This window comes from Ovis aries, chromosome 2 (assembly GCF_016772045.2).
Source record: "Ovis aries strain OAR_USU_Benz2616 breed Rambouillet chromosome 2, ARS-UI_Ramb_v3.0, whole genome shotgun sequence".
NCBI classification, from domain to species: domain Eukaryota; kingdom Metazoa; phylum Chordata; class Mammalia; order Artiodactyla; family Bovidae; genus Ovis; species Ovis aries.
In genome coordinates, this window is record NC_056055.1 from 120,992,890 (window position 1) to 121,020,402 (window position 27,513).

The 27,513-nt window shown below is 35.7% G+C and overlaps 1 protein-coding gene across 20 annotated transcripts in view; it reads right to left on the reverse strand.

Moving 5' to 3' along the window:
- GULP1 (GULP PTB domain containing engulfment adaptor 1) overlaps window positions 1–27,513 on the reverse strand; it is a 328,660-nt gene that overhangs the window by 169,783 nt on the left and 131,364 nt on the right. For 16 of the 20 annotated variants that reach the window (XM_042243642.2, XM_060409645.1, XM_012131476.4 and 13 more), the window contains exon 2: window positions 27,105–27,230. The gene's annotated coding sequence lies outside the window, so the exon portion shown is untranslated. Of the gene's footprint in view, window positions 1–1,957; window positions 27,231–27,513 lie in introns of all 20 variants that reach the window. The other 4 variants (XM_060409653.1, XM_060409648.1, XM_060409644.1 and 1 more) reach the window with 1 other exon arrangement.

Below are 27,513 nucleotides of genomic sequence, written 5' to 3' on the forward strand. Positions count from 1 at the left end.
AGTATCCTGCTAGTTAAGTGTAAAAGTAATGACAGAATGGGAACATACATTTCAATCCCTAATAAACTAGTGGAGCCATTGAGTATCAGTGGTTACTTAACATCAAACAAGAGAAACAAGCAAAAGTTACATAACTCCTGATGAAAGAATGCTACACCACCAGGAAACAGATTTGCTGAAAGAAAATCAAACCTGATTGTAATCAAACCTCTATATCCAACTAACTAACGTACAGAAAATTCAGAGAACTGAGGAACACGTTAAACTACTCCACAGGGTTGCCATCTTTAAAATCTAGATAGTGAGAAACTCTCTAGCACAAAGGAATGGTTTCTTCTACATTTATTTGTTACATGGAGGGTAGAAAGAGAGAAAGACGAATGAGAAAATTGACTAAAAAGACATGAATAATGTAAGTTATGGACTTGTTAAGGAATATGTTATATTTAAAACAAGCAAACTGAAAACACTATGAGACAATTGGCAATTTAAACATGGCTAGCAGTTGATGCTATTAAAGAATTACTATAATTATTTTCACATCCTAATGACACAGTAATTACATTTAAAATAGTTTTAGATATTCACACAGAGATACTCATAGATGAAATTAAAGACTGCTGGAATTTGCATCAAAATAATACTAGGAGAGGGGTAAGAAAAGAGCATACAGATGAACAGAATGTCCATGCATGGAAATTGCTGAAGGTGGGTGAGGGATACATGAGGGTTAATCACACCACTGTGAACTTTGCACATGCATGAAATTATTCTTAATAAACATTTAAAATAATTTATAACTACTATAGTGGATTAAACTAGTAATTTTGATGAAGTATTCTCTATATTACAAAATTTACATACATATAAAAATTTATAAAAATTTTCAGGTTAAAAGAGTTGCAACTTTTTAATTGGCATGTTTCCTGTGTTCCTAGTCAGCAGTCCTCTTTGTCATCAGTTCAAATAACAATCTCATGTTTTCCATGTGGCAAACCAATATGACAGATTTCTAACATAAGGCCAGAGGACGATTCCTCCAACAGTCGCACATTTAAGACACAATTATCTTTTAATATCTATAGTAAATAAAATACCAAAAGATCCTGAAATGAGGCAAAGATACACTTGACTTTTAAGGTTTATTTTTAGGACTGAAACTCAAGTTCACACACATATGTATACATACACATATTATATACATATAGTGTGTGTATATACCCATATATGCATATATAGACACACAGAAACATATATGCTTTTAAAAATGGAAACATGATGGAAGTCTGAAAATAAAAAGAAATTTTAAAAGTGCTATTTTCAGCTCACCTTTACCTGTCTTAAAATGCTAACCAATCATGAACATTTATATTTCTGCTAATGCTTTTGAAAATGATTTTGATATGTTCAATGTTTCATAAAATACCTTTAACCGACTTTTGAGTTGCTAAAATTATATGGAGTTAAAAAATACTAGTTAGCACAGAAATTTTGTGTTTTCATCATATTTTTAAAATTTAATCCTTTGTCAGGAATTTTTAACAGAATATGCTTTACAAGTGTGTAGTACTATTAAAATGCAGTCAGATCACAGTCATAGAATCTCTATAAGACTATATTGCTTTATTTAAAACTAATGAAAGAGCCTAATGTGTGTAAGCAACATTGCGAAGCAGAAAGAATACTACATTAGGAAAACAAGTTACAATTCTCACTACCGTTGTCTGTATGGGCAAAGGTAAATCCCATATTTTCTGGAATTTAATTTCTTTTAATAGGGCCATAACATGGGAATAATTGTCTCTACAGACATACTGAACAGTTTTAAAGGAATAAAGATACTTCCTCATCTTGAAAATGGGACACATAACATCAATACTTTACTGTGCTCTTCGAGTGTAGTGCTACAGAAAAGCAGGGATCAATTATAAGCAAATTGAGTTTCTCAAAGACTCACCCTCAGCTGGTAGAACATGACTTTTTCATCCTCAGGAGCAATGAATAAACTGGAAACAGCTAAGGAGAAGAAGCCATCCGTGGTTGACTTGAAAAGCAGACTACATAGTACTAAAGATTAACCTGAATCTCTACCTGATTTCTGAGCAGCTCATCTTCTAAGCAGTAGTTCTCAGAAAGGAGGTCAAAGAGATGTTTGAGGAGTCCAGGGGTCCGGAAACTGAAGCAGCAGAGAAATAAATAGTGCCTCTATAGGGTCAGTGCCTCTAATTAGCACAGGCTCAGAGAAACTCTACTGCTTTCATGCAGTCACAGTAAGAAAGAGAGTCTTATTACATCCTGTGACCTGTGTGTCCTGGAAAAGGCTCAGGAAGGAAAAAGGTATTTTCAGTAACAGTTGAGAAAATTTCTTTTTAAATAAGTGCAGGGATCTTTTGTGAATCAAAATTCCTGCCTGAGTTCAAAATTGATTAATAATATCCTATTAAAATTATTTATTTAATTTGAATGTTTATTTACTTTAAATAGATGCACATATATTTAATTAAATTAGAAAATACATCAGAGTTTCAAATACAAAGTAAAAAGGAAGTTTAAAATAAGTTTATATTTTTAAATTTCATGTCTGTAAATAACAAATACAACATCAGATTGATTAAGGCTATTTAAGTGTAGGAGAGGTTGAAGGCATGGCCTGTCATTCAGTTTCAGGAATTAAGTTATGAACACACACACACACACACACACACACATATATATAAATAATATGTAAATTGTATGTGTGTATGGTGTATGTGTAATACCTATGCATACATGTACATATACACATACATATGTATTTGTACAAACCTGACAACTGAATTTATTCTTAGAAATTAACCAATTAATATAGACAAATTTATTGTTTTAAAAGGGTATTGATAAGAACTAATTCCTAGTTGAACTAGCACTTTAAATGAAATCTGATGAATTTTTGACTAAAATATTAAAAGGAATTTGGAGAATTTTGAAAGGCATAAATACAGTATTTAAAGAGTATTAACATATGATGGATAAAAAAGTAAACCTAAAGAGAAATGAAAAAGTCAATAAAATAACAGTATGTCCAGTGGTTATTCAGTATTTATCTACAATTGAGAATGATTTTTTTTTTAAATTTTGAATTTTTTGACACATGTATTGAGTCCTGCCCCCAAGACCTCAGGTGCGAGGCTTTGCACCAAGGCCACAGAAGTGGAGCCCAGAATCAAGGTCACCTCTGAAGCCGACTGAGCCCCTTTGTAACTGTTGCCAAAGGCCCCTGATCACCACTAACAAGCTTCCTGACTCGCATTTAGGCAAAGATGCCCACTCCAGTAAATACTCTTGCACCCCAACCAATCACCTAATGCCAACCTTTTAGCAAGAATTTTCTTTGTCTTGAGACTATAAAAAGTGGCTATTAATGCACGAAATCGGTTGACTCTCCTCGGTCTGTCAGGAGGTTGGCCTGTTGCCTTGCAGTACCCACTTTATCTCTGCTCTTTGTTCTTAACAAACTGACTCCCTTCTGAAATGCTTTATGTCTGGAAATTCTAACCCATGCTCGGACTGCCTCAACAACATGAGAAATATTTTAAAAATTAAGAAAATATGAAGAAAGAGGTTTAACACTTTATCTTTGATTAAAAACAAAGAATAGCTACTTAGCTCTATTTGAAGTGCTCTTCTATGTGTAAGGAAAAAGCAGTTAGAGTTATATTTCCAAAAATGAAGATGTGATTGTCCATTCTCTGCTCGGAGACCTCCATAGTTTCATTCTTCAGCTCTACCTGTCCCTCTTCCTGTAAAGCTTTTCCTCATGCACTGGAGTGCTCCACTCCCAAACAAATAATTACTCTTCCTGCAAGTCTTCATATATTCTGTCACAGTATTTGAAATTATTAATTTATACATGCTTTCACTCTATTATAGTGAAATAAATAGATTCTCAAATGAAATAAAAAGATTCTCAAATGCAAAAGCTATGCCTTCTTTATGGTTTTAATCCCAACCCTGACATACATGGGACAAAAAGACAAAAATAATCAATTGATGAGTGACTAAATGGGTGGATGGAAGTTACCACAACAAAGAGCTGGTGATGATAACCCTTCATATTTTTAATCTGAAATTTTACTAATAATGTTCTAAAAGAAAAAATATAGTATGGCATAATTAACATTTTATCACTGTGTTATCACCTACATCCCTCTGTAAACACAAAACACATACACACACATGCACACAAACACATACAGATATTCCAAGTTAAAATGTAAGTTTTTAGTTTAGACTTCACATATTTAAAATTTCATAATTTGTACAGCCCTACAGGGGTAGGACTACCAAGTTTATTAGTGACTGTGACTGATTCAAAACTGTTAAAAAGGGGAAATAAAAGCTCCACCTTAAAAGAATAAATCTGCTGTTTGTTAATGAGAGGGTGAGACCAAATAATCAATAAGGGTCCTCCGAATTATTTTAAAGAATTTTTCCCATGGCATCAAACTCCCATTAAGCCAAACTTTCACTAAGGCTGGGCACTCATGTTTTACAACAGAACAACTTTTTAAAATGACAAGAAACTAATTTTTCAAATGATAGCACAGTTGAATAAATATGAATAAATTCTCTAGACATTCTATAGTAATGTATTTTTTGCTATTTTTTAACTAATTGGAATAAATTATAGTATAGTTTCCATTGGGAAAAACTGTTAAAATGGATCTTCCTTCCTAACATGGATCACCTGAGCTATTCTCATAATTTAGAGTGTGTAGGCAATTTCTGGCACAGAATGTAAGGAAGTAAGTGTAAAGAAACCATTGGGTAATTCTAGCAAATAGCACTAGCTTGAACAAATGCAAAAAAGGAACAATCTTTTATAATCCAATGAGACATGCTTTAAAAGCTTCCAGCGGTTTCCTGAGAAGCACTCAGAGTCATTAAAAAGCAGCCACGTTTTGCCATAAGAGAGAATGGGAAAAGGATTTTCCTGTTGTAATGAGTAAGATGAGGCAACAAAAACAGCCAAATCGACATTGTTTACAGACAATAGAAAGACAACAACCTTTATTTGTATAATGACACTTATATTCAAATTGGCTGGATTCTCACTGCCTTAGCTTTAAAACACAGTTAAACTGTTAAGTATTTTGAAAATTTTCCTAGTGTAGACAAAAAGTATTTTCTGAGCATCTAAAACTTTTTCAAAAACAGAAATTAAATTTTTTTTTTTTCAAAAACTCAATCTTCACCATTATGAGTTGGCATCTGAGAATGAATATAGTTTACCAGACTTTAAACATAAATGTTCAAGTATATTTATCCAACTATATCTGTCGAAATGCAGTAAATGTCTTATATGTTTGTGTGCTTTTTATTCACTTTTCAATTGAATACTATGAGTTCAAGGGCTTGTCATCCTGTGGCCTGTATTCATTTAATCCTGTCTCTGAATTATTGCTGACAGTCTCTCTTCCCAGGATGTAGGACACAAATTCCACAAGGTGATACAGGTGAATTAAAGCTGAGACTGATGCCAGCTTTCTGATTGTCAGTCCAGCTCTTCCATCACAAGACTAAAAAGCACGAGATTGGTAAGACCAGAAAGGACTACCAGTTGAGTCCTGAAACTAAATGTCTAGCCTTGTAATTAGTTGTAATCAATCTGAGAAAAGACCTAGTATCCTTGTACTTTACTTAGTCCAGTCCAGTCACCTTAGTTAACCTCTGGTTGGCATTTACTTGATATATAATTTACATACCATAGAGTTCACTCATTTAAAATACACAATTCAGTGGCTTTTAGAATATTTACAAAGTTATGCAACCATCACTATCTAACTACATTTATACAGAACATTTTCATCACCCCAAAAAGAACTCTCAATGGAAGAACAGACGAAAGGAGGGGAAACAGAGGAAGAGAGGGATAGAAAGAAGAAAGGAAAGGACAAGAAGAGGAAAGCTCCACAAAAAGAACTTCATTTAAAAGTGAAAAAAATGCTTACAAAAATAAATATTTAAAAAACCACTGGAAATATAAATTCAATAACATTTTAAAAGTACATTTTTTCACTTTATTCTAGATGACTATATCTTCCCTTTCTTTTTCAAAGTCAGTATTATTATTTAGTCATGGGGTAGGTAAAAGATTCTTGGATTAGAAACTTGTTTTCTAAGACAGAGCACTGGGGTATCTTGGTTTGGTTATATCATTTTGCAAACCATGAAATTTACTTTTATCTGAGAATGGTTGCACTCATTCCATGTTACCTTGAGGAATTTTGAAATAATAAAGGTATTTTTATAACAGGCCATGAGATGTAACTAGGGACTCTCAGCTCCTTAGCATTGTTTCAACTCTATTTCTTACTTATGATAGGGCTGTGACTCTGGGCTTACCACACCTGACATCTACCCTGTTGTTATTTAGTCGCTTAGCCATGTCTGTCTCTTTGTGACTCCATGGACTGTAGCCTGCCAGCCTCCTCTGTTCATGGGATTTTCCAAGCAAAAAGCTGGAATGAGTTGCCATTTCCTTCTCCAGGGGATCTTCCTGACCCGGGGTCAAAACCCATGTCTCCTGCTTGACAGGCAGATTCTTTACCACTGAGTCACCTGGGAAGCCTAGACTTCTACCCTAGACCACTATTTACTTAGCTTAGCTTGCTGCTAATGAAAAAAAGCTGATGATGCCTGTTGAGACTGAAGATTAGTTCTATCTGCTTCAGTTTGTCTATGTCCCTCGTTTCTTGTTTTTTTCAGAACTAGCTAGCCAGAGATTTCTGACTTAGATAATGTTCCAGTTGCAAGCAAGACTTGATGGCTACTTGGAATCATGTGACCAAGGCAATCATCTCTGAAAATAAAAGCCCTTTCTTCTTTTTCCTACATAAAGTGAAGTGAAGTCACTCAGTTGTGTCCGACTCTTGCGACCCCAAGGACTATAGCCTGTCTGACTCTTTGTGACCCCATGGACTGTAGCCCACCACATTCTTCTGTCCATGGGATTTTTCAGGCAAGAGTACTGGAATGGGTTGCCATTTCCTTCTCCAGAGGATCTTCCCAACCCAGGGATCGAACCTGGCTGGGTCTCCCGCATGGTAGGCAGACGCTTTACCATCTGAGCCACCAGGGAAGTCTCCCAGCAAAACCTAGGGAGCTGGAAGTTGCTCTTTGGGACATGAGTCCACCTTCAGCCCAGGACTGTCAGCTTCCTCAACAAAGCTGTCTTTCCTTTTACCCAGCACTTGTCTCTCAGGATTGGATTCTCAGGCAACAAGCAACTGAATCTAATGTAGATAACATTTCCTTTTATTCTTATTGTAACTCTCATTTTCAGCACTCAGTTAGAATATACATTCAGGTCTTCATAATCTTAAGCTTTTTAGTCTCATGATGGAACAGATGGATGGCAATCAGAAAACTGGAAAAGTTGCCCCTTTAATTCACCCCTATTTTTTACTTCTTCCCTCTCTTCCAAGGGCATGTTCTATGTTCTTCTATTCTTTCTTCTCCAATTGCAAACACCTTTTTTTCTGATTTGTTCTACACTGACAAAGGATTTAAACAGACATTAACATTTCATTTAACACTTTTCTTTGAAATTTGCTGTGTCAGAAGAATAAGTGTCATATTCTTTAAAATATCATGGGATTCTTCAAAAAGTCAACTTTCAGAAATTATTAATATCATTAAACTTTTCAGTATCTGGGTTGCATTTCACAGACAGATTACATGCAGTCCTGCAGTCTTCTGAGATAAAATTGCTTTATTACTTAGATAAAATAGATTGTATCTGAGATTGTGCTAATTGACCCTGAGAAATACAAACCATAGTAGCCTCCAAGCTATAATCTTTTTTTAAGAAGTCCCTACAATGTGCCCTTTATTTTTGTCTTCAAAATACACAATTTCCTAAGATATACTCCTTATTCTAGCAGAAACTCCAATGGACTATATAAAGGAAACTCTCTGGATCATATTAACCTATACTGAGGAATCTTGGTTATTTGCAAAGTAATTTGGGACTGTGAAAATGAAGCAAATGAACTTTAAGTAAATACTACTAAAAGTCATCTTTAAACACTTCATTCAAACATTTTAAGACTTATCCCACATGGTAACATATATACCCTTGATATAATATTAGTGCATAAAACCAGGAACTATAAATTGTTACAAAGGAGTTATAATATCACCTATTCACTCCATTCAAATCTTATTTTATAATAATAAAACAGTCATGCAAATTAATTCCATTTAAGAAATTATAAATTAGTCTAATTATGTAAATTTTATTTTTTGAGAAGACCAGAACAATTTCTGTCACTGTATGATTAAAAAACTTACGAAGACTAAAACACATAAACTGAAATCATTTTCCTGTCACTAATGCTATTTTAGAATAGAACAAATTATAAGCCCCTGACATATTACAAAACCTCCCTCTAATGATTAATAGTGTTGAGTTCTAAGAGGAATTGCCAAGCTAATGACATATTAAGCTTTTCCAGCTTCAGCATTCTTTTGAACACACTGGGAGGGCAAGCATCTTATCTGTCAAATCCTTCACTTGGTTCTTGCTAAATTAAGTTCTAAAAAATACATAAATTACTTTTTTTTTTCCAATGAAGATTACTAAAGTGTTATGATTTGGAATATTGCCTACTGGATAGAATCATACTAATAAGTCATAAAAATGATTTGCCTAATAGTTACATAGCTGTAGTCAATATTCCAATTTAAAAATATATTGTGTTGCTTCTTTGTAAAGAAAACGACAGATAAAGTAGACATATAACAAAAACTTGTCACCAACTAGAAACATATAAAAACTGACCAATAAATAAAAATATTTTCCTTATAAAACACTTAATTTTAATATAGTCAAAAAATTTGGTGTTTAACAAGCAAACTGAAATAGGAGCATCTCTCAACAAATACAATAACTTATATAATATGATTTATCCTCCAATATTCATTTTAATCATAATTAGTGTACGGGGTTAAGGTATAGATCTTTATTAAGTTCTTTAATTTAGAGACAGTGTCAGAAAACCTAAAAGATACTTAAAAGGGATAAACTGACTTCTCTCAAGAAATGCTCTGTCTTTAAAAGTAGTAACAAAGGTATCTTTCAATCATTCAGTCCCTTATTTAAACAATATTTACTATGAACTTACATTGTGAATTATATTATAATACAAGTGAGCAAGATAGAATTAAGCTATGCCTCATGGAATTTATACACCATCAGCAAAGACAGAAATGGGAGAAAATAACTCCCACATAAGGAGAAGAAAAATATAATGATTTATAGGGTATTATGGTGGCTTACTACAAGAAAACCTTAGCTGGTATAAAAAAAAAAAAAATCAAGGGGTCCTTTTTGGAGGAAGTCATGTTTAGACTATAATTTGAAAGATGTAAGTGAAGTTTACCACGCAGAAGGAACAGGGAAAGGTTTGAAGGTGTGCAAACATGGCATTTAAAGAACTGAAAACAGGCCAATAAGGATGAAGAGCGGAGAAAGGTGGAAGCAGTGACAACAGAGAGAGCTGAGGAGATAAGGCCAGGAAGAAACCTGTTTGGTACGTTCAGCCTTGCAATAGGAATCAACTGAAGGTGACTGGGAGATAATAAATCTGTATGTAGATTTACATATTAATATATTCACATTGTTGAAGAAACTTCTAGAAGAAGAGTTAAAAAGCTGTTGCTGTAGCTCAGGCAAAAGATGATGGTAGGGAAATAAAGCTGTCACTAAGAATGGAAGCAAATGAATGCATTATATTTTTCAAAAAATTAATGGATAATATTCAGTGTCTGAAAATAAGGGGGTGTGGAAAGACGAAGTAATCACAGAATTAAAGCTTGAGCAGCAGTACAAGGCCCTGGTATATCTGGAAGAGTGGACTAGTTCTAGGACACTGATACAGGTCTTCCGGCCAAAGAGAAGCTGCTCACCTGACTTCATGCAGTTTTAGATTAACTGCTAATCAAACGTGCTCTTCAAGGAGTGTAAGCCTTTCATGAAAACCAAAAGTTGATCGGAAACCTATCAAAAGATCTCAGAGTGAAAGGTGAAAGCATGAAGATTTTGCATTGAAATGTACATTGAAATGTACATCAATAAAAACAAGGAACTTTATACCATTCATTAAAGATGAAAGGGAATAATGTAATATTTAATTGGGCTTTGCCAAGTCGACATTGTTTTTTTTATAAAATTGGGGACACAAATCCTGATCCAACAACATGGAATCACTGTAGAGGAAAGATAAATGATATTCAAGGTGAACTCCAAGAAGTACCAAAAAGCAGATAAAAAATGAGCATAATCTGTTTATAATGCTAACTGAAAATTTTGTGATAGCAATTTGCAAGTATGAAATATTTAAACATAGCATCAATCATCTCTTAACTACAGTTTGCATCTGTTAGATGGCTAAGGAGAGAGTATATATTATCCTGAGATTAAAAAAAAAAAAAAAAGCCTCAGGAGGAATATGCTTCCTACTACTGGAGTATTGGAGGAGAATCACTGAATCATGCAAATTTAACATGTTGCACATAAATTGATGTTCTGTCTCAAACCCAGCAGCAATTCATGTTCAAGTCAGCAATCCTCTGATTTGGCTTGCCATAGAAAATTCATAAAAATACTCTAATGAAAGTTGCAGACTTATTAGCCCAAAACTCTGTGAGTGACTAGAAGCAGTAACATAGCACTATCTTGAGTGTTACTAACATTTGAACATACATGTTTTTCTATAAAATAACTGAAAATAGTTCCAAATGTAATCTATAAGACTTGTAGATATAGAAAGATTATATTTAAGATATGATCTATGATTGACCTCTCAGAGAGACTTCAAATTGTATCCAATACTCATAGCAGCATTATTTACAATTGCCAAGAAATATTAATAGAAGCAATCTAAGTTTCCATCAAGAGATAAATGGATAAAGAAGATGTGGTGTACACACACACATATACACACAAACACTGGAATACTACTCAGCCATAAAAAGTATAAAAATTTTGCCATTTGCAGCAACATGGATGGACTTGGAGGGAATTATGCCCAGTGAAATAAATCAGAAAGAGAAATAAAAGTATTATATGATATCATTTACATGTCTGATCGAAAAAATAAAATAAAGTAGTGAATATAACAAAACAGAAGCAGACTCACACATAAAGAGAATAAACCAGTGGTTACCAGTGGAAAGACAGAAGGGGGGCTGTATAGCAGTAGGCTCTTAAAAATATATGCTAAATAATATACATTATTGTCTATATTCATGCATCATACCAAATCATACTGACTAGTTACTGAAATGCTGATTCTGTACAACCCAAAACACTAACTTAGCAATTTTGCAAGTTGCGAAAAACAAAGGACTCCAGAAAATTCCAAAGTTTTACTAGCATTGTAACTATCAGGGATAGAAGAAAAAAAAAAATCCAACACCTTTTCAACATTAATTTAATGGGTTTGTTTGCAACGAAATATTAAGACTATGGCTTGAAATTTGTTAGGCTTGGGAATAATAAGTTAAAAAAGCTAAATAACCTTATATCTAGGTTTGGAAGTGGAAAGAAACAAGCCAGCTAAAAAGCTAAAAATCTACAGTGTAATTCTGGAAAATACTTTGTTACTATTCGGAAACTTCATAGCTCAGAAGACAGAAAAACCATTCTTTATGCCCTACCACACAGATAGACATACAAGGTTCTATTTCTAGAATAAATAACCAGTCATTATAAAAGCCTGACAAACTAGAGTGCCATTTGCTATTTAAAGTGGGTTCAATTTAATTCCTAAGTGAGAGTTGGGATGGAGAAGAGGTATACTCTCTACTTTTTTGCATTCCAATACTTCAATAAAGTATTTCATAAGAGTTTATTTTCTTCATCATTGTTTAAATTGTCCCTGAGAAGTGTGAATAAACAGAAAAAAACAGCCCAAACTCTATACAAAAACTAAACAACTCAGATTTTACAAAGGCAAAAAAGTTTTCCCCTGCTGTTGAGGAATAATTATCAGAAAACAATTTACTAAAACTTTGGTGATGACACAATTGAACACTGCAATATTTTTTATGGTTTTAACACTGAAATATTTCATGATGTTTTAATGTAAAAGTTATGTATCATGCTTTAATTTTGGAAAGAATTACATTAAAACAGCAAAAAGCATTCTCAATAAGAAATTTGTTTTGTTTTGAAATGATAAAATAACCTTGGTCCTCTATATTCATTCCTAATTTTTAACACTATTCCTAACATTTCAAATATACAGTGAAATTTTAGGCTGAAATATTTCTAATTTATGCCTTGCATTGTTAAAGCATAACAAGTTGAACAGTAGGGGCTTCCCAGGTGTCACAGTGGCAAACAATCTGCTCGCCAATGGAGGAGACACAAGAGATGCAGGTTCAATCCCTGGGTCAGGAAGATCCCCTGGAGAAGGAAATGGCAACTCACTCCAGTATTCTTGCCTGGAAAAATTCCGTGGACACAGGAGCTTGATGGGTTACAGTCCATTGGACACAACTGGGGACACACACACAAACTACAAGATGAAATGGTAAAGGAATATGATCAAGTTTTTAATTCAGTTTTTTGCTTTACTCTCTTCTATTCAAGGAATCCCCCCATCCTTCTGCTGTTATATGTTAACTGCACTCTGCTTACTTCATTAACTCTTGTTATCTCAGTACTGTAATCTGTCTTCAATGAGAGTGAAAGGAGAGAGTTCTCTGATTCCCGTCATGGTTGCTAAGACCAGAACACTTAACTGTTTTTCTCCAATCCAAGCACATATCTTCAGTATCCAGACCGTAGAAGATAACTGGGGCTTTCTTTTACCAGTTTGAATACTTGACAAAGCTCCTCTGCATCACAACTAAGTAAGCAGTTACTCATCCCAGCTCAAGGCTTCTCCAGCAAGCTGGAACCTGCCATTTCTGAAAATGGTGCATTCTTAATGCAACACCCACCTTTGGTTAAGTGCCTTACCCAAGGCCTGGGGTTTGTTTTCTTCTTTAAAAATTGTTTTTTTTTTTAATTTTGTATTGGGGTAGGGCTACCCTGATGACTCACAGGCAAAGAACCCACCTGCCAATGCACAAGACACAGGAGATGGGGGTTCTATCCCTGTGTGGGAAGATCCCCTGGAGAAGGAAAGGGCAACGCACTCCAGTATTCTTGCCTGGGAAATCTCATAAACAGAGGAGCTACAGCCCACGGGGTGACAAAGAGTCGGACACAACTTAAGTGACTGAATGATAATAGCCATTAAACAGCATTGGGACAGTTTCAGGTAAACAGTGAAGGGACTTAGCTATACATGTAGTGTATCCACCCTCCCTCAAACTGCCCTCCCCAGGGCCCATCTTCAGTTGTCACTTCCCAGTGTATCCTTTTATGGATTTTTCATACTTTTTGGTCTATTGAAAGTTCTCTTATTTTCCAATACAATTCTAAATTGAATTCTATATATTTATTTTCTGGTCTATCCAGGGATTTGAGGTTATAACAGGGATATTACTGTGTGTGCTTGGTTTATCACAAGGAATAGAAAATGTGTAATTTTCCTCTCACAATAAAATTTAATATCAAGTGTAAGTTTAAATTATGAAAGGGGATATAAAAACTCTTTCTAATGTTCTCGCTACTCTGGAAACTTACTATTGCTGCTTGCATTAGTGTTATCTTTAGGATACAGAACTAATGTTTTACTTTCTCAAAATGATATTCTCATCTTTTCCAAGTAAACAAAATGAGAGGTTTATCTTGGAATGTTTCTGTATACTGGAAAACATGTAAATAAAACTATAAAACTGAATGTGAGGTAGGAGAACAGTCAAGGGATCTGAAATAAATGAAATATGAGGATGAGTGGTACAAAAACGTGGGAGAATAAGAAAAATGTAACCCAACTATCACAGAGCTGTATGTCAGATATTTCCACAAGAAGATGACAGGGAATACTGATGAGGTGTCTGATATTTTTGGATTAAAATTCTTTCATATGAATCTATATCTTCTTCATGAAGTAGAGTATGATGGATAAAATAGTACACAGGGGTTCTAATCCCCTTTCTGTCATTTGATCTTGGGCAAATTTACTTGACTGCTTTCTGCTTCAGATTTTTCATCTGTAACTGAGTCCCCTACCTCAAACTATCCTTATAAGGATTAGACAGGTTCCTTTATACAGACAGCTAAAAACTACACCCAAGTGCTGGACACTGTAATTAATATTATTAATGCTACTGGGGCTGATTTTTAATTCTCAGAAGTTTACAAAACTCAAGAATGGGGGTGGAGGGAAGCCTATAAACTCCAAGCAGGTAGACCTTCAGGTTCATAGTCTTGTTGTTGTTGTTCAATCACTAAGCTGTGTCCAACTCTTTGTGACCCCATGGACTGCAGCATGCCAGACTTCCATGCCCTTCACTGTCTCCAGAAGTTTGCTCAAACTCATGTCCATTGAGGCGGTGATGCCATAACAGTCCTAACTAAGTGAAATTTTATATAGGACAAGTTACCTAAAAATATTTTGGGGATGGGCTAACTAAATAATAGATATAAACTTGCTTGAAAAAGTCAAGCAATGGAGGCACAGACATAGAGAACAGACTTGCGGACTAGAGTGGGAAGGAGAGGGACGGACCAAGTGAGAGAGTAACACTGAATCAGCATGTACATTCAGTTCAGTTCAGTCACTCAGTCGTGTCCGACTCTTTGCAAACCCATGAATTGCAGCACACCAGGCCTCCCTGTCCATCACCAACTCCCAGAGTTCACTCAAACTCATGTCCATCGAGTTGATGATGACATCCAGCCATCTCATCCTCTGTCGTCCCCTTCTCCTCTTGCCCCCAATTCCTCCCAGCATCAGGGTCTTTTCCAATGAGTCAACTCTTCGCATCAGGTGGCTGAAGTATTGGAGTTTCAGGTTCAACATCAGTCCTTCCATTGAACACCTAGGACTGATCTCCTCTACGATGGACTGGTTGAATATCCTTGCAGTCCAAGGGACTCTCAAGAGTCTTCTCCAACAGCACAGTTCAAAAGCATCAATTCTTTGGCGCTCAGCTTTCTTCATAGTCCAACTCTCACATCCATACATGGCCACTGGAAAAACCATAGCCTTGACTAGATGGATCTTTGTTGGCAAAGTAATGTCTTTGCTTTTGAATATACTATCTAGGTTGGTCATAACTTTCCTTCCAAGGAGTAAGCATCTTTTAATTTCATGGCTGCAAATACCACATGTTAAATAGACAGACAGTGGGAATTTGCTGTATGACACAGGGAGCTCAAACCTGGTGCTCTGTGACCACCTACAGGGGTGGGATGGGGTGAGAAGTGGAAGGGAGGGTCAAGAAGGAGGGGACATGTGTATACCTATGGCTGATTCATGTTGATGTATGGCAGAAACTAACACAATATTGTAAAGCAACTGTCCTCCAATTAAAAAAAAATTTTTTTTAAGTGAAACTTTCCACTGAAAGTAGAGCTCTGTTGGCTCAGATGGTAAAGAATCTGCCAACAATACAGGAGACCCATGTTCAATCTCTGGGTTGGGAAGATCCCCTGGGGAAGGGAATGGCTACCCATTCCAGCATTCTTGCCTGGTGAATCCCATGGACAGAGGAACCTAGCAGGCTACAGTCCATGGGGTTGCAAACATGACTTAGCAACTAACACTTTCAATGAGAAGATCATGAAAAAGACCTGTGGTGACACTCATATATTTTGGGCTTCCCAGGTAATGCTAGTGGTAAAGAACTTGCCTGCCAATGCAGGAGATGTAAGAGTTGTGGATTCAATCAATCCACAGGTAGGGAAGATCCCCTGGAGGATGGCATGGCAACCCACTCCAGCATTCTTGCCTAGAGAATCTCATGGAAAGAAGAGCCTGATGGGTTACAGTCCATAGGGCGGCAAAGAGTCGGACATGACTGAAGTGACTTAGCACACATTTTACTGAAATGTTTACTTTTCTATTATAATTTTTGGTATCTATATTTTCTTATAAATAATTAACAAAGAAATGTATTTCTAGTATATATTTTACTAGAATATATTCAAGACTATTTTTAAGAAAGAAGCTCTGCTCACTTTATAGTCATTAGCAAGTAAAATGTTTGAATTTGAACTATTCTTAAATAGCAAAATATTTATACATCATCTCAGTCAGGATTAGCAAACAATTTTATTGATGAATCAAAGTAAACAATGCTATTTAAGCAATTAGCAATACTTTGAAAAACAAAAACAAAAAAACAAAAAACCTCCACAGAAGTATCAAATGATTTTCTTTGATAAACATTTTATAATTATTATTATGAGACAGTAATTAAATTGCTTTATCACTTGCAAGAAAAATAGTCAAAAGATGATGTGAGAGTTTTAATTGCCCCATCACATCATCCAGTATATGTTAATGGAATGCTGCTGCTGCTGAGTCGCTTCAGTCGTGTCCGACTCTGTGTGACCCCACAGACGGCAGCCCACCAGGCTCCTCTGTCCCTGGGATTCTCCAGGCAACTGGAGTGGGTTGCCATTGCCTTCTCCAATGCGTGAAAGTGAAAAGTGAAAGTGAAGTCGCTCAGTCGTGTCCAACTCTTAGCGATCCCATGGACCGCAGCCCACCAGGCTCCTTCATCCATGGGATTTTCCAGGCAAGAGTACTGGAGTGGGTTGCCATTAATGGAATATTGTTTAATATTCTGAAACTGGGTGGAAAACACAGAAGAACATGCAAATGTGTTCTGTTCTCACAGCACGACCGTTGGATATGTAAAATAGCTTTAACATTAAAGCTCTAATTTTGCATTCCAAAAATCTAAATACACTTCAGTCTTACAAAAATTAGTAAAATCTTCACAGGAATGTTATGCCTAATCACCTTACATAAGGTTACCTGGAGTTACTGATGATAACTTACATAAACGGATCAATTTCTATGCTTTATTAAATTGCTCACTCACTGACATGGTTTTCAAAATCAAAATAAAAATGCATTCAGTCCAAATGTATTTCCTATCTTATGTCCAAAAGTAGAAGTCTTTTTCTTGATTTAGCTACATAACCCAACTGAGGATGTGCAATCAATATCTCCATACATATTTCAGGATATTTTATGAAATATCTTCTTCAGGTATAATTCTTTATTCACTTACTACCCTTTTCCCTCGTAAGTCAAAAGATACCGAATCCTTGAAATCAATTGCTTATTTTTAAAAACACTATGCTATATAAATTTTATATCAGATTTATTTAATGTGCTAAAATTTACCAAAAAAATCTTTTTATTCCCACCATTATAAAAGTAGTATATGCTCTTTGGACCCGCTGTACTTTAAAAATGTTAGAAAGAGTAAAATTAAAGTCACCACTGCTAACATTTAGGTGCCTTTACTTTTAGTGTTTAATATTAAAGGTTGAAGGTTGCCAGATATAGTGTTGAGATCTTACTGTAGATACAGCTGTGTGTCCTAGATTCACTCTTTCACTCTCTCTCTCCAGTTTTTCTTTTTCTTTTTCATTTTATAACTACAGTCTATGGGGTCACAAAGAATCAGACAGGGCTCGAGTGACTAACAAACTACCATTGTTCCCTCAAAGGCACCTACTATATTCAGGATAATGTCAAACCCCTTACATGATCCCTTATCGTCTGTTCCATTTAACCTCTTCTCTGTCCTCTCTCCTCTCCACCTCTCACCAGACCCGTGTACTCTTTGCTTCAGCTGAACTGAACTATTGATACTTTCATTTCTCCCAATGAACTATGCTTCCTCACAAGCACTGGGAGGGTCCATTGCACACTCCTTTCCTTCTGCTGAGCATTCACTCTCAGCTATTTCCTTCAAGTGGGGTTCTCTAGCATACCCCCAAAATAGGCCCTGGGACCCTACAAAGAACACCAGCAGTATCATGTGACCTCCCTATAGTGGGACAAACACCATCTCCCCCAAATTCATGTCCACTCAGAACCTCAGCATGTGACCTTATTTTGAAACAGTGTCTTTACAGATGTAATTAGTTCAAGATATTGAGGTGAAATCATTTTGGATTTAGGATAGACCCTAAATCCAATGACTGGTATTTTCATAAGAAGAGGAGAGGACACACCCAGAGACACAGGGAAGAAGGCCATGTGAAGATGGAGCCAGAGAGGGGAGGTAGCAGCCATAGGCCAAGAAAGACCATCAGCCACCAGAAGCTGGAGGAAACACAGCAGGATGCTCCCTTAGAATCTTTGGAGGACACATGACCCTCTGACACCCAGATTTCAGACTTCTAGCCTCTAGAATTTTTGTTGTCTTAAGCCACTCAGTTTGTAGCTCTTTCTTCCAGTAGCTCTAGGAAACTACGATAGCTCTGGTTCTAGACTTCCTGCAATACATTAATTGTTATATATATTTCAGTTTTCACTAAGACTCTATACAAAGCAAAAACGAATTCTATTGTTTATAGCTTTATGTTCACTGCTTAGGACAGCACTTAGCACATGGCAGACAATAAACATACGTATAAAAGAAAGAACAAACGAAATTTTCATAAGAGTAGATATCTATTAAAACCTGAGCAACATTACTATTTAATCTATGCTAATTTTACTGGCAAAATCTTTATTCTCTGAGTTTTTTGCTGTTAGAGTTTGATACTTTTTGAATGACAGTTCTGAAGAAAGGCTTTAGAAACATCAATTGTTTTTACTTGCCCTACTCCCCATCTTAGTCCTAAAACTCTGAAATTCTTTTTGGGAACCTACCCTCTCCACATGCTAGCAGTCTCAGGAGAATTGTTAATCAAGTGCCAAGGTTCCTGGCAGAGGGCAAATGATTGAAACCCAGCCATGCACACTGGCTTTGTGAATGTAAGAAGAATAGCATTAAACCACATTATTGGTCCAGATTTAGCTCCATGGCAGTACTTTTCACAGTCTCTCTCCACTTCCTGCTCTCCAGATCCCTGGAAATGCTCTGGCTCCTGTCTTTCCTGAGAACTGTTTTTCTGATTACCCTCTGATTCCATGAGCTAACTCATATCCTTTCAACAAAATACTTTTTTGCTTAAAGTACACAGAACTCCTTTCTGTTACTTGCAAAATAAGAACTGTAATTTATAGAGACTCGTCAACTATAGATGTGATTAATATTAATACATGGAACAGACTGCTTGTATGAAGAGATGTTGACCATTACAGGTGGCATTTGATCAAAATGTTTACAGTTTAGACCGTCAGGCCACTGAACTGATGAACTATGCAATTCAAAACTCATCATTTAACAATTTCCTTTTCTGAGATAGCCACTTTCATCTTTTCTTTCATTGCACATAATTATGTAAATCATTCATTTATTTCTGTCTTCATGTGTAAAAAATATCGTTTTTAAAGAATGTTTTTGCTAAGCTAAATTTTGTCAATATAGATTATGCTCTAAAAGCAAGATAAATCATTTTGTAAAGAATGTTAACTCTTGGGGAATCTCCAGAGGTTAAAAAAAAAAAGCCAGAATGTTATTTCTAAATATTTAAGGCTTTGATATACTATATAATACCCTCATCGCATAAATAATTTGTTTAAGCTAAAAGCCCATAGATTACCAATCTGTAACATAGAGACTAACATATTTGATAAAAAACCACTTTCCCTGTTTTCACTATTTCATTCAAATAGCAATTCATTCATGAATAAACCATTTGTTACAATTACATATTACATAAATATACAAAGCATTTTTCCCTTTGTCTCTTTATTAAATGAAAACTAATGTTAATATTATACAGGTAATGATTAATTTGAATATCATACACATACAGATGTACTAAATGTAAATTTTACATGTACAATCAAAGGTCAATGACGGTAAAATGGCTTTCTTCAGTTTCTGCAAACAGCTTAAAGATTATTTCCTTTGGTATTTAAATGCTGATTAAGCATAACACATCTGCTGAATACGATTTGGATATGCTCTCCACTGAGGGACTTCCCCAGAGGCATTCTCCAGACAAGAGCACTATTAGTCTTACTTCAGTTCAGTTCAGTTCAGTTTAGTCGCTCAGTCATGTCCACCTCTTTGTGACCCCATGGACTGCAGTACGCCAGGCTTCCCAGTCCATCCACCAACTCCTGGAGCTTACTCAAACTCCTTTTCTGCTGCTTTCTTAACATTGCATTGCATTTTTGTCATCTATTTCTTCTACTTCTTATCTTCCCTACACTTCCTATCTAATATAATATAAACTCTATGAGGATGTACCTTTTAATACTCTTAAACTACATTACAGCCACATTCAAATCTAAACTCTATATAGGGTCTCAAAACTAAAACTCTTTTTTCACACTTTTTTGACTTCTACTTCTTCCACACATTTACACTAAACTTGCCTTTGTGTTTATTCTACCCTTAAACTATCCAGTCTTGCTCCAACATTAATTAGTCCATAGTTTTCCTTTCTCTTACATGTGTTTCCATCTTAAAGGAGTCTGTAAGTTTAGTCATTTTATTGCTGTTTCAAGCCTCTTCTCTTCATCTTTCATCTTTAACATTAGTTTACAACAGATGAAAACTTATTCTGTGCTGGCCATTGTATTAGGCATTCTGCAGGGTGCTCTGGTTACAAAAACAAACACACACCTATCTGATTACTGGAAAAAGAGAATCCCAGAGACAGGTAAGCAAAAATGAAAGAACATAATATATCTGGAAAGCTTTATACAATTTCCTAGACCTATATTAAGGAATGATTAAAGATACACTTTGGATTTTAGAAGTCAAGAGCCAGTCCACATAAGGAAATTATGTAATCCCACTTGAATTTTCAAAAGGCCCTTTGCAGCAAAAGGTTTGAAGAGGAAATGCTCAAAAACAGACAGAGCACTTAGGGGTTATACTACTACTTCTAGAAAGACATACTAATGGGATAGGTGATAAAAATTTAAGGAATAGAATGAAAAAGACTGGTTAATATATTAAAAGGTTATGAGTATTAAGAAAAAAAGCTGAAATTCAAATTAAGTTTTCCAATTTGACTATCCAAATGAATCACAATTCTAATCAAAGAGTTAGGAAATACAAAAATAAAGATAGTGATTTTTAAGAATGTGAGATAATGACTCTAATGGTCTGGCTATACAGATGTATCAAATATCAAGCAAATGGAGGGATTCGGAAATCTAATAGAATAGCAAGACTCTCAGATGGCTTCTGCTTCCTGATATTCATGCCTTTTGGTGACCCCCTGCCACTGAATGAGGGCTAGATCTATGATGCATTTCTAAAATATAGAAGACTACAGAAAAGGGTGGTATATTAGTTTCCCACAGCTTCCATAACAAACCACCACAAACTGGGTGACTAAAAACAACAGAAATTCATTCATTCATAGTTTTGATGGACAAGAGTCAGATCGAGGTGTTAGAAAGACTACACCTCCTCTGAAGGGTCTAAGGGAGATTTTATTCTTGCCTCTTCAGCTGGTAGTGGTGCCAGGCAATCCTTGGTTGTGGTTGCATCATACCAGTCCTTGCCTCTGACTCCACAGAACCTTCTTTCTTCTCTATATATACCTCTTAAGGATACATGTTATTAGATTTAAAGCTCATCTAGTTAATCCAGGATGTTCCCACTCAAGATCCTTTATTTAATTCCATTTATCTTTATAAGCCTTTATTCTGTTTCCAAATACTGTCTCATTCACAAATAACACAGGTTAGGACTTGAGCTATCTTTTTAGAGGCTGCTGGGAGCCACCACGGGAGATCCCACCTATGACAAGGTCATGTGGAACAGAACTGTTAAGCAAGGCTTCAGGACTCAACGGGTTCTCTAGGCTTTCTTGAGCATCTACCCCAAAACCAGAATCTGTCTGTTTTACTATTTCATGACTTTCACTAACTCCTCTGACATTAAAAGGGGGCTATCCCTGACCACCTTTCTCTGGAGAAAATCAACCTAGGGCTATAGCTAATAAGTCTCTTGGACATGAGAAAAATATTTCAAATCAAACCCCCTCTGTTAGCATTCTAGCTTGCTTGGCAGGTCTGTCCAGACTCTTGCAGCTATGCATGTGATTATTTGCAGCCTCCCAACTGTGAGAGGCATGGAAAGCCTGAAACATAGAGCCTTTCAAAGAGTTAAAAACTATTAGAGTAGTGCTGGTGTAGGATTTCATCATTGGGCCAATGCTTCTTGCTAAGTTCCCATATCTCTAATCCACTGTGCACCTGGGAGTGCATTAGTTAACATAGTTGGAAAGTAAGAAAAACAAGTGTAGCCTTGAAATTAAATACATCAGACTTTTGAGCTAATTGGTTCTTTCTTGTAACTCACTGCACCTTTGCTCTGTGAGAAATGTAACTTGTTTAATACTTTCTGAGGCTGACATAGATTAGGAATATAAAGAAAAAACACTTTGAGGGAAAATAAGTTTTCTGGTTGAGCAGCCTTTATCAAAAGAGGGTCATAAAATGTTCACAGGCCTCCAAGGCCAGAAGATAATGTACGCAATATTGTTTATGGGAAAGGTTTGCAGAAAAAATCCTGGTTTTGAAAAAGATAAAACAGATGTAATGTCTGGGGTGACTCTGTATGACTTTGCAACTTTCATTTCCCTCTATGTATAAGACAAGGTATAAAACTACCTTTTAAAAATAAAGCTATTGGGCCTCGCTCGAAGAAGCTTGGTCACCCCTATGTTTTTCCTTTTTTTCTCTTTTTTTCTCTCTTACTTTCTTTTTCAGGCTGATCCCTTGGAACACAGAGGCTCTCTGTGTTCACTTTTCTGCCTGGGCTTCTAAGACTTTATTAGCTTTCTATGTAAACCAAAAATATCAGCCCCTTTCTCTCCTCTGTTTTCTTATCTACAATATTCTTTCCTTATCTCTCTCTAAATCATCCACCAACGCTGTTTTTCCTTCAGGTTCCCCTGGATCCTGCAGGGGCTAGACCCCGACAAGAGGCCATCATTAAACTACCACAAATGGAATGACACTTCTAGATTTGGTTATAGGGGAACCCGGTTTCCATCATGGATGCTCACTTTTTCTCTCTCTCTTGGATTGCTTGCCCCAGAGAAAGCTAGCTTTAATTTCATGGAAGCAACCCTATTGAGAGAGGCCCTCCATGGCTGAGTCTGGAGTGGACTCTTCAGCCACAGCTAAGCTGTGAAATGACTATAGCTGCAGAGGACCTAGAGCCGAAAACCTCAGCTAAGCTGTGCCCAGATTTGGAGTCCACAGAAAACTGTGAGATAAAACATAAGTCCTGTTTTAAGCTGCTAAGTTTTAAAGTGATTTATCACAGAGAGACAGACAACTAACATGAAGCTCACAAAAACATCTAAGCTAGGGCAGGAATGACTAAGACAAATTATGGAAATGGATTCAATTTTGCATCTAAGAAATATTTACAGAGTATCTATAAAACCAACATTGTGGTGAGCTTTATTTAGAGTGAATTTATATCTGGAATGACAAATGATGACTCAATTCTCAAGAATCTTAGTCTCAGGAAATTATAGACAAAACCACAATGCATGGTACAACTGAGGAATGTTTAATAAGTGGTGTTAAGGTTCATCAGTGGCAACAGAGCTGGTCTCAGATACAAAAATTAGGAAAGACTTCCTGGAGAAGTTGAATTCTTAACTTCTACAAACTTATCTATTTATAACTTCGTATTAGCAAAGCTCCCTTTCCTTTCAACAATGCAAAACTTAAGGCACCTCTAAGTGGTAAAGATAATTTTCCTGTCCATTACACTAAGACTCCTATAATAAATTTACTTAAGCTCTTAGGGCAGGAACATACATTCACTTTTGAGACTGCTGCTGCTGCTGTTAAGTCACTTTAGTCGTATCCAACTCTGTGCGACCCCATAGACAGCTTCTGTCTCTGGGATTCTCCAGGCAAGAACACTGGAGTGGGTTGCCATTTCCTTCTCCAATACATGAAAGTGAAAAGTGAAAGTGAATTCGCTCAGTCGTGTCCAACTCTTGGCGACCCCATGGACTGCAGCCGATCAGGCTCCTCTGCCCATGGCATTTTCCAGGCAAGAGTACTGGAGTGGTAGAAACGCTAAATTATATACATAGTAAATATATATATATATACACACACACACACACACACACACACACACACACACACACACACACACACACAATGGCTATGAATCAAATCAGGTCTTTACTTATGTTTTATTTGGTGTAACTTACTTTTACTGTTATCATACTTGTAATTTTAAAGAAACTCACATCACTTTTCATAGTGAATAAATGAATCCTCAATTAATTATAAGGAATTGCAATGAAATTTTAAAATGCTGAGTGCCTTAGCAAACATATGAGCAAAAAACATGAAAGTAAGGCAACACCAAACCTATTATTTTACCCACATGAAAATCCCAGCCAGGCCTCCCTGTCCATCACCAACTCTCAGAGTGTAATCAGACTCACGTCCATCGAGCCAGTGATGCTATCCAGCCATCTCATCATCTGTCGTCCCCTTCTCCTCCTGCCTCCAATCCCTCCCAGCATCAAAGTCTTTTCCAGTGAGTCAACTCTTCGCATGAGGTGGCCAAAGTACTGGAGTTTCAGCTTTAGCATGAGTTGTTCCAAAGAAATCCCAGGGCTGATATCCTTCAGAATGGACTGGTTGGATCTCCTTGCAGTCCAAGGGACTCTCAAGAGTCTTCTCCAACAACACAGTTTAAAAGCATCAATTCTTCGGCTCTCAGCCTTCTTCACAGTCCAACTCTCACATCCATACATGACTACTGGAAAAACCATAGCCTTGACTAGACGGACCTTAGTCGGCAAAGTAATGTCTCTGTTTTTGAATATACTGTCTAGGTTGGTCATAACTTTCCTTCCAAGGAGTAAGCGTCTTTTAATTTCATGGCGGCAATTACCATCTGCAGTGACTTTGCAGCCCAAAAAACTAAAGTCAGCCACTGTTCCACTGTTTCCCCATCTATTTCCCATGAAGTGATGGGACCGGATGCCATGATCTTCATTTTCTGAATGTTTAGCTTTAAGCCAACTTTTTCACTCTCCTCTTTCACTTTCATCAAGAGGCTTTTTAGTTCCTCTTCACTTTCTGCCATAAGGGTGGTGTCATCTGCATATCTGAGGTTATTGGTATTTCTTCCGGAAGTCTTGATTCCAGCTTGTGTTTCTTCCAGTCCAGCATTTCTCATGATGTGCTCTGCATATCCACCACATTACCACTGCCTTATTTTACATTTACACTATTTTCACTACAGGTAAAGTTTCACTGGTTTCTTGCTTGAATTCTTGCGAAGTCTAGAAACACTGTTTTCATGTATAACTGTAATAAGACTTGATGTCTTTGGAAAAACAGTATTAGTTGATAACCTGGTATCTACATCTCAATATAGCTAGTTACCTATCAGTCTTACCTTGAGTATGACTCAGTTGTTACTCTGTCATGGTGTATTCCTTTTTTTTTTTTTTTTGCCATGTATGTCTAACTATAAGTGCCTCAAAAGTGAGGATTATATCTTCTTCATCTTTTTTCTCTACAGTCCCTACCATAGTGCCTGGCAAATAACAAGTGTTTAAACAGATGTTGATGAAAATAAAACAGAAAAGCCTACAAATTGTTCTCCCTCCCTTTGGATTTGCTTTCCATTAGTCTAACACACATATCACTTCCAGATTTATCTTCTTAGAATAAAGCACAGATCATCTTATTCCCTTGCAACTGTCCCTCATCGTATAATGATGAAATATAAATGCCAAAGTTCAGGAATCCAAGCCACAGAACATATTTCTCATCACTCTGTTATATCTACTCTATTTTCCAATTTTCTGAATACCCCCAGGCTTTCTCAGCTCTGTATCTATGCACTAATTGACCCTCTATTTAAATGTTCACCTGTCAAATCCTACCTCCAATAAAAAGCACAACTCAACTGGTTTCTCATTTGTGAAGGGTTCAGTTCCCAAGCTGAAAGTATCATTATCAACAATCACGCTTTCCTTTTACTTCTTTCTTGGCACTTAATACATCCTATCTGTGCCTAAAGTACTGGAATATATTTCTTATTTCATCATATTTTATTGAAAATTATAAGAAGAAAGCAACTAGCAACTATTTTTATGTTTTCCTGCCCCTAACATCCATTATCACCACCATCATACAATCAATAATCAAATAATCACAGTGCTTGAGCTGAGTGAAATAATGTTTTCAGCAGATATTAATCAAATAAATGTATACTTCACTGTCATCTATAAATAATGTACTTTTAGACAGTGTGAAAGGATTGTGCACATATAATATTCACTTTCCTTCTAGGCTTAGTTGTGTAAGGGACAAACTGGCTGAATACATGTGAGTAGAGGATGCTACTGCTCGCAACCAAAATTTAGAATCTTAACTTAGTTTTTTGCATTTTTAATTCAACACAAACTAGATTTATTAGGGAAATTGTTTGAATGGAAAACTCTAAATCAGTGGGTCAACAAATATTTTCAAAAATGACTAATGAAAACTATAACTCATTATCACCTTCTGGAGGTAATTTGAGCAATATGAATAAAAAGCTTTAAAAACATTATAGTCTTTGAACCAGTGATGCTAATTTTCGTAACTCTACTCATGCAAAATGAGCACTATTTATATCAATTTATCTATAAAGATATTCTCTGAATAATAAACCCAATCTAAAAACATTTTAAACCATGTATGTTTATATTTAACAGATAAAATGGGAAATACGAACATTAATTCATATTCTCAAATAGAACAAAATAGACTTGGTACAAAAACAATAAAGACATTCAACAAAAAATACACATACTAATTAGTCCAACATTGTTTAAAGGGAAAAATCAACAAAACAAAAAACAAGTGATATAGAACAAAATAATAAAAGAAGTTATCTTTAGAGAACAGACATTTATGATTTCAATTTTGTTTTGCTTTTATGTATTTTACCATTTTGCTCAATAAAACTGTCTTCTTAATCTGTGCAAACTAAAGACATCTTTTATAGTTTTGAATCATTTTTCAAAATCATGTTAAGTATAGAGATGAGCAATCACTTATTCTTACCTGGGTAGGTATGTTCAAATATAGTTGAAAGAATATGCAGACACTTGACTTCCAATTATACAGCTGCCATTCAAATTCTCCTTTGGTTTCTTTTCTCTTGTGTATACCAGATGGAATCACACATAACTAAAAATGAAATGAAAATTGGATTTAATGGAGGTAATCAATAATTACATTTATGGGTATTATAATTTAGATATTATAATGTTGCTCTAAAATTCTAATTACATTTCTTGTGAAAGTTCAAGAAAGTTACCCAATAATAGGAAAACCATGGTAGAGCATCTAATTTTTTTCGAAAAAGCAGAGTAATAGATTGCTAGAAAAGGGCAAATAAGATTGCTAGATAATGAGTTAAATGTTTTAATTCATGGATATATTACTATTAAAACAGTGATGGTTGCTTGAC